The sequence below is a fragment of the Moschus berezovskii genome, chromosome 5 (genome assembly GCF_049115385.1).
Source record: "Moschus berezovskii isolate FMDL1 chromosome 5, NW_MosBer_1.0, whole genome shotgun sequence".
NCBI lineage: Eukaryota > Metazoa > Chordata > Mammalia > Artiodactyla > Moschidae > Moschus > Moschus berezovskii.
In genome coordinates, this window is record NC_142464.1 from 93,795,293 (window position 1) to 93,803,932 (window position 8,640).

Consider the following 8,640-nt stretch of genomic DNA (forward strand, 5'->3'; position numbering starts at 1 on the left):
CCCAGCGCTGGAGTGGCTGTGAGGAGGTATTCCACGCCCAAGGGCAAAGGAGAAGCCCCAGCAAGATGATAGGAGGGGTGAATTCACGTTTAGAATCAAACCCCATTCCCTCCAGAGATGCTCAGAGGGTTCAAACAAACCTTGTGTGCACCAGGACCCAGGAACCCCACAGAGACAGAGCGGTGCTGAGTGTCTCCTGTAGAGATACAGGTCAGCAGTGGACTGTCACAGAGATGGGAACTCTGGTTGAAGCAGACTTGGGTATGGCATAAGTCCTCTTGGAGGAGGTCACCATTAACCCCACCATAGACCTGCCAGACCTTACATGGGACTGGGAAATAGACTCTTGGAGGGCACAAAAGAACATTGTGTGCACCAGGGCCCAGGAGAAAAGAGCAGTGACCCTACAAGAGACTGACCCTCAGACTTGCCTGGGAGTGTCCAGGAGTCTACAGTGGAGGTGTGGGTTGGTCGTGGCCTGCTGCAAGGTTGGGGCAGTGAGTGTAGTAGTATATGCATGGGATCTTTTGAAAGAGGTCCCATTATCTTCATTACCTCTACCAAAGTTTGGCCCCAGGTAAATGACCAACCTAGATAGCATATTAAAAAGCAGAGATATTACTTTGCCAGCAAAGGTCTGTCTAGTCAAGGCTTTTTCCCGTGGTCATGTATGGATGTGAGAGTTGGACTGTGAAGAAAGCTGATCACCGAAGAATTGATGCTTTTGAACTGTGGTGCTGGAGAAGACTCTTGAGAGTCCCTTGTACCGCAAGGAGATCCAATTCTTTAGTCCATTCTAAAGGAGATCAATCCTGGCTGTTCATTGGAAGGACTGATGCTAAAGCTGAAACTGCAATACTTTGGCCACCTCATGCGATGAGTTGACTCACTAGAAAAGACTCTGATGCTGGGAGTGACTGGGGGCGTGAGGAGAAGGGGATGACAGAGAATGAGATGGCTGGATGGCATCACCGACTCGATGGACATGAGTTAGAGTGAACTCCGGGAGTTGGTGATGGACAGGAGGTCTGGTGTGCTGTGATTCATGGGGTCATAAAGAGACGGACACGACTGAGCGACTGAACTGAACTGAACTGAACTGAAATACCAGGGAGGGAACCCTGGTGGCTCAGAGGTTAAAGCGTCTGCCTCCAATGCGGGAAACCCGGGTTCGATCCCTGGGTCGGGAAGATCCACTGGAGAAGGAACCGGTAACCCACTCCAGTATTCTTGCCTGGAGAATCCCATGGACGGAGAAGCCTGGTAGGCTACAGTCCATGGGGTCGCAAAGAGTCGGACACGACTGAGCGATGGAAATGAACTGAACTGAACACAACTCCACCCATCAACAGAAAACAGGATTACAAATTTACTGAGCATGGCCCCACCCATCAGAACAAGACCCAGTTTCAGCCTCATTCAGTCTATCTCATCAGGAAGCTTCCATAAGCCTCTTACCTTCTCTATCAGAGGTCAGTTCAGTTCAGTCACTCAGTCGTGTCCGACTCTCCGCGACCCCATGAATCACAGCATGCCAGGCCTCCCTGTCCATCACCAATCCCCGGAGTTCATTCAAACTCATGTCCACAGAGTCGGTGATGCCATCCAGCCATCTCATTCTCCGTCGTCAATTTCTCCTCCCGCCCCCAACCTTTCCCAGCATCAGAGTCTTTTCCAGTTTGTCAACTCGTCGCATGAGGTGGCCAAAGTATTGCAGTTTCAGCTTCAGCATCAGTCCTTTCAATGAACACCCAGGATTGATCTCCCTTAGAATGGACTGGTTGGATCTCCTTGCGGTACAAGGGACTCTCAAGAGTCTTCTCCAACACCACAGTTCAAAAGCATCAATTCTTCGGCAATCAGCTTTCTTCACAGTCCAACTCTCACATCCATACATGACCTCGGGAAAAACCATAGCCTTGACTAGACAGACCTTGGTTGGCAAAGTAATGTCTCTGCTTTTTAATATACTATCAAGGTTGGTCATAACTTTCCTTCCAAGGAGCAAACGTCTTTTAATTTCATGGCTGCAATCAGCATATGCAGTGATTTTGGAGCCCCAAAAAATAAAGTCTGACACTGTTTCCACTGTTTTTCCATCTATTTCCCATGAAGTGATGGGACCAGATGCCATGATCTTCCTTTTCTGAATGTTGAGCTTCAAGCCAACCTTTTCACTCTCCTCTTTCACTTTCATCAAGAGGCGTTTGAGTTCCTCTTCACTTTCTGCCATAAGGGTAGTGTCATCAGCATATCTGAGGTTATTGATATTTCTCTTGTTAATCCTGATTCTAGCTTGTGCTTCTTCCAGCCCAGCGTTCCTCATGATGTACTCTGCATATAAGTTAAATAAGCAAGGTGACAATATACAGCCTTGACCCACTCCTTTTCCTATTTGGAACCAGTCTGTTGTTCCACGTACAGTTCTGACTGTTGTTTCCTGACCTGCATACAGGTTTCTCAAGAGGCAGGTCAGGTGGTCTGGTATTCCCATCTCTTTCAGAATTCTCCACAGTTTACTGTGATCCACACAGTCAAAGGCTTTGGCATAGTCAATGAAGCAGAAATAGATGCTCTTCTGGAATTCTCTTGCTTTCTCCATGATACAGCAGATGTTGGCAATTTGATCTCTGGTGCCTTTGCCTTTTCTAAAACCTGCTTGAACATCTGGGAGTTCACTGTTCACATATTGCTGAAGCCTGGCTTGGAGGTAATTTTGAGCATCATTTTGCTAGTGTGTGAGATGAGTGCAATTGTGTGGTAGTTTGAGCATTCTTTGGCATTCCCTTTCTTTGGGATTGGAATGAAGACTGACCTTTTCCAGTCCTGTGGCCCCTGCTGAGTTTTCCAAATATGCTGACAAATTGAGTGCAGCACTTTCACAGCATCATCTTTCAGGATTTGAAATAGCTCAACTGGAATTCCATCACCTCCACTAGCTTTGTTAGTAGTGATGCTTTCTAAGGCCCACTTGACTTCACATTCCAAGATGTCTGGCTCTAGGTCAGTGATCACGTTATCATGACTATCCTGGTGATGAAGATCTTTTTTGTACAGTTCTTCTGTGTATTCTTGCCACCTCTTCTTAATATCTTCTGCTTCTGTTAGGTCCATACCATTTCTGTCCTTTATCGAGCCCATCTTTGCATGAAATGTTCCCTTGGAATCTCTAATTTTCTTGAAGAGATCTCTTGTTTTTCCTATTCTGTTGTTTTCCTCTCTTTCTTTGCATTGATCACTAAGGAAGGCTTTCTTATCTCTCCTTGCTATTCTTTGGAACTCTGCATTCAGATGCTTATATCTTTCCTTTTCTCCTTTGCTTTTCACTTCTCTTCTTTTCACAGCTATTTGTAAGGCCTCCTCAGACAGCCATTTTGCTTTTTTGCATTTCTTTTCCATGTGGATGGTCTTGGTCCCTGTCTCCTGTACAATGTCACGAACCTCCGTCCAGAGTTCATCAGGTACTCTATCTATCAGATCTAGTCCCTTAAGTCTATTCCTCACTTCCACTGTATAATCATAAGGGATTTGATTTAAGTCATATCTGAATGGTCTAGTGGTATTCCCTACTTTCTTCAATTTAAGTCTGAATCAGAATGAAAACCACAATCACAGAAAACTAACCAATCTGATAACAAGAACCACAGCCTTGTCTAAACTATGAGCCATGCCATGTAGGGCCACCCAAGATGGACGGGTTATGGTGGAGAGTTCTGACAAAACATTCTCCACTGGAGAAGAGAATGGCAAACCACTTCAGTATTCTTGCCTTGAGAACCCCATGAACAGCATGAAAAGGCAAAAAGGTAGGACACTGAAAGATGAACCCCCCAGGTCAGTAGGTGCCCATTATGCTACTGGAAATCAGTGGAGAAAAACTCCAGAAAGAATGAAGAAACAGAGCCAAAGCAAAAACAACACTCACTTGTGGATGTGACTGGTGATAGAAGCAAAGTCTGATGCTATAAAGAGCAATATTGTATAGGAACCTGGAATGTTAGGGCCATGAATCAAGGCAAATTGGAAGTGGTCAAACAGGAATGAACATTGACGTTTTAGGAATCAGTGAACTAAAATGGACTGGAATGGGTGAATTTAACTTGATGACCATTATATCTACTACTGTGGGCAAGAATCCCTTAGAAGAAATGGAGTAGCCATTACAGTCAACAAGAGTCTGAAATGCAGTATTTGGATGCAATCTCAAAAACAACAGAATGATCTCTGTTTGTTTCCAAGGCAAACCATTCAATATCATACTAATCCAAGTCTATGCCCTAACCAGTAATGCTGAAGAAGCTGAAGTTGAATTTTTCTATGAATACCTACAATACCTTCTAGAACTAACACCCAAAAAAGATGTCCTTTTCATTATAGGGGAGTGGAATGCAAAAGTAGGAAGTCAAGAAATACCTGGAGTAACAGGCAAATTTGGCCTTGGAGTAAGAATGAAGCAGGACAAAAGCTAATAGAGTTTTGCCAAGAAAATGCACTGTTCATAGCAAACACTCTTCCAACAACTCAAGAGAAGGCTCTACACATGGACATCACCAGATGGTCAGCAGTGAAATCAGATTGATTATATTCTTTGCAGCCAAAGATAGAGAAGCTCTATACAGTCAGCAAAATCAAGAGTGGGAGCTGACTATGGCTCAGATATGAACTCCTTATTGCCAAATTCAGATTTAAATTGAAGAAAGTAGCGAAAACCACTATACCATCCAGGTAAGACCTAAATCAAATCTCTTGTGATTATGCAGTGGAAGTGAGAAATAGATTCAAGGGGCTAGATCTGATAGACAGAGTGCCTGATAAACTATGGACGGAGGTTCAAAACATTGTACAGGAGACAGAGATCAAGACTATCCCCATGGAAAAGAAATGCAAAAAAGCAAAATGGTCGTCTGGGGAGGCCTTACAATAGCTGTGAAAAGAAGAGAGGCAAACAGCAAAGGAGAAAAGGAAAGATATACCCATTTGATTGCAGAGTTCTAAATAATAGCAAGGAGAGATAAGAAAGACTTTCTTAGTGATCAGTGCAAAGAAATAGATGCAAACAACAGAATGGGAAGACTAGAGATCTCTTCAAGAAAATTAAAGATACCATGGGAATATTTCATGCAAATATGGGCTCAATAAAGGACAGAAATGGTAGGGACCTAACAGAAGCAGAGGATATTAAGAAGAGGTGGCAAGAATACACAGAAGATCTATATAGAAAAGATCTTCATGACACAGATAATCATGATGTTATGATCACTCACCTAGAGCTAGTCATCCTGGAATATGAAGTCAAGTGGGCCTTAGAAAGCATCACTAGGAACTAAGCTAGAAGAGTTGATGGAATTCTAGTTGAGCTATTTCAAATCCTAAAAGATGATGCTGTGAAAGTGCTGCATTCAATATGCCAGCAAATTTGGAAAACTCAGCAGTGGCCACAGGACTGGAAAAGGTCAGTTTTCATTCCCATCCCAAAGAAAGGCAATGCCAAAGAATGCTCAAACTACCGCACAATTACACTCATCTCACACGCTAGTAAAATAATGCTCAAAATTCTCCAAGCCAGGCTTCAACAGTGTGTGAACCGTGAATATCCTGATGTTCAAGATGGTTTCAGAAAAGGCAGAGGAACCAGAGATCAAATTGCCAACATCTGCTGGATCATCGAAAAACCAAGAGGGTTCCAGAAAAACATCTATTTCTGGTTTATAGACTATGCCAAAGCCTTTGACTGTTTGGATCACAATAAACTGTGGAAAATTCTGAAAGAGATGGGAATACCAGACCACCTTACTTGCCTCTTGAGAAATCTGTATTCTGGTCAAGAAGCAACAGTTAGAACTAGACATGGAACAACAGACTGGTTCCAAATAGGGAAAGGAGTACGTCAAGATTGTGTATTTTCACCCTGCTTATTTAACTTGTATGCAGATTACATCATGAGAAATGCCAGGCTGGAGGAAGCACAAGCTGGAATCAAGATTGCAAGAAGAAACATCAATAACCTCAGATGCACAGATGACACCACCCTTATGGCAGAAAGCAAAGACGAACTAAGGAGCCTCTTGATGAAAGTGAAAGAGGAGAATGAAAAAGTTGGCTGAAATCTCAACTTTCAGAAAACTAAGATCATGGCATGTGGTCCCATCACTTCATGGCAAATAGATGGAGAAACAGTGGAGACAGTGTCAGCCTTTATTTTTTTGGGCCAAAATCACTTCAGATGGTGATTGCAGCCAGGAAATTAAAAGATGCTTACTCCTTGGAAGAAAAGTTATGACCAACCTAGACAGCATATTAAAGAGCAGAGATGTTACTTTGCCAAGAAAGGTCTGTCTAGTTAAGGCTATTATTTTTCCAGTGGTCAAGTATGGATGTAAGAGTTGGACTATAAAGCAAGCTGAGTGCCGAAGAATTGATGCTTTTGAACTGTGGTGTTAGAGAAAACTCTTGAGAGTCCCTTGGACTGCAAGGAGATCCAACCAGTCCATCCTAAAATAAATCAGTCCTGTGTGTTCATTAGAAGGACTGATGTTGAAGCTGAAACTCCGATACTTTGGCCACCTGATATGAAGAACTGATTCATTGGGAATGACCCTGATACTGGGGAAGATTGAGGGCAGGTGGAGAAGCGGACGACAGAGGAAGAGATGGTTGGATGTCATCACCGACTCAATGGACATGTGTTTCAGTAAACCCTGGGAGTTGCTGATGGACAGGGAGGTCTAGCATGCTGTAGTTCATGGGGTCGCAAAGTGTTGGACACGACTGGGCAACTGAACCGAACTGATGCTTATGTCCAAAGAGAAATCAGTCAGGAAGTTAAAAGATAACAGCTCCACCTCGAGTAAATATATTGTATAAATAGCAGATGTGGAAAGCAACTGAAAGGGCAAAGTGTAGAACACATCCAGATTATACAGTGTGCTTAATATTGTTTTGTCAGTCATCATGCATTTAAATATTGATGTCCTTGCACAGGATATCAACTATATCTTGGATAAAACTAGTGTAAAAACAATCGCAAGTTAGAGGTTCTTGTTACTGCAGCCCCTTTGACACAGAATTAGAAATAAAGTGACATTAGCAAGTTGGAGAGTTAGGAGGGTCCCAACACTTGTATTCCCCATAAAATCTACAAAAACAATAAATGCACAACTAGAAACCATTGAAAAATATATAGAACTAAAATTTAAATTCTCTTCATTGGAAATTCAGTGTATGCTTTAAGATCATTTTCTGTGGTATACAAATTTACGTATATTTACATATGTTTAATTTTATGTCCAAGGAAGAATGTCATGCCTATTTTTTGTAATTTTTGAAAGTTGTTCTTTACTTAGTAATGTGACATGGAGAGTATTCAACAATATTGCCCATAATCCATCTGTATTCTCTCATGGCTATGTAACGCATACTGTGTTGTAGGTTAGTGTGTTCATAAACTGATAGCAATTTAAGTGCTAGTGGAAATTCAGTATATAATTATGATCCCACCTACCAATGCAGGAAACATAAGAGATGTTGGTTTGATCCCTGTGTTGGGAAGATCCCCTGAAGAAGGCATGGCAACCCACTGCAGTATTCTTGTCTGGAGAATTCCATGGACAGAAGAGCCTGGCAGGCTACAGTCCATGGGGTAGCAAGGAGTCAGACACGACTGAAGTGACTTAGCATGCACGAACACATGCAAGTCTTTCTGTTTGACAGATAACCAAGATGTAGAGTTGCAGTGTTAAACAGTACATTTAAATTTTATTTTCAAAGGGTATCTCCACATTATACATACAGAAAAATAGTTATCCTATATTATTTGTCCTGAAAATTATTTTTGGAAAATAATTTGCTTTAAAAAATTTTTAATTATGAAAATATGATAACAAATTGTAGAAGACTTGGCAAATGCAGTTACATATAGTTCCCTGTATATTACAATTTTTTAGGTAGATAAGATTTTTAGTTAGAATTTCAATATCAAACTCTCAGAAATTAATAGAATGCATCTATAGAGAAGTAGAAGAATATAGTAGACCTGAAAAGCATAATGAATCAGTTCAGCATATTAAGATTTATGCAATTTTTACACAACAGTAGGATACAAATTCTACTCAAGTTCCCATAGACTATAAACTAGGAGACACCTGAACATATCCAGAGACATAAGTGACTTAAATTCCATTTCCCAAAGCACTAGTAACCTTTGTCCCTTTTTATATGTCATTGGCCATTTCACTTCTGTGACTTTCTTATTCATCTTCATCTATTTTCATATTGGACTGTTTGACTTTTTGTTGGAGATTTGGAGTAATTCTCACTATACAATAATGACAAACACTTTTTTTGTTACAAGTGTTGCAGGATAGATTTGTGGAAAATTGTTTAGAACTATATGTGTGATTTAATAATACTATCTACTATGACACCATAGTAATTCCATCTTTTTTAAACATGGAAATTATGTTGAGAGGCAGTATAGAAAATTCTATGGTACATTTTTCCTCTTGTTCCCCAAGCATCAATTTATTTTAAATAATTTGAATAAATTATGCCTTAGACTGATGAATGCTTGTTTTATGATTTAGATGGTGGTCCTTTTGGTCAATAAGACCCATTTCCTCACCTGGACCACCTTGATTATAA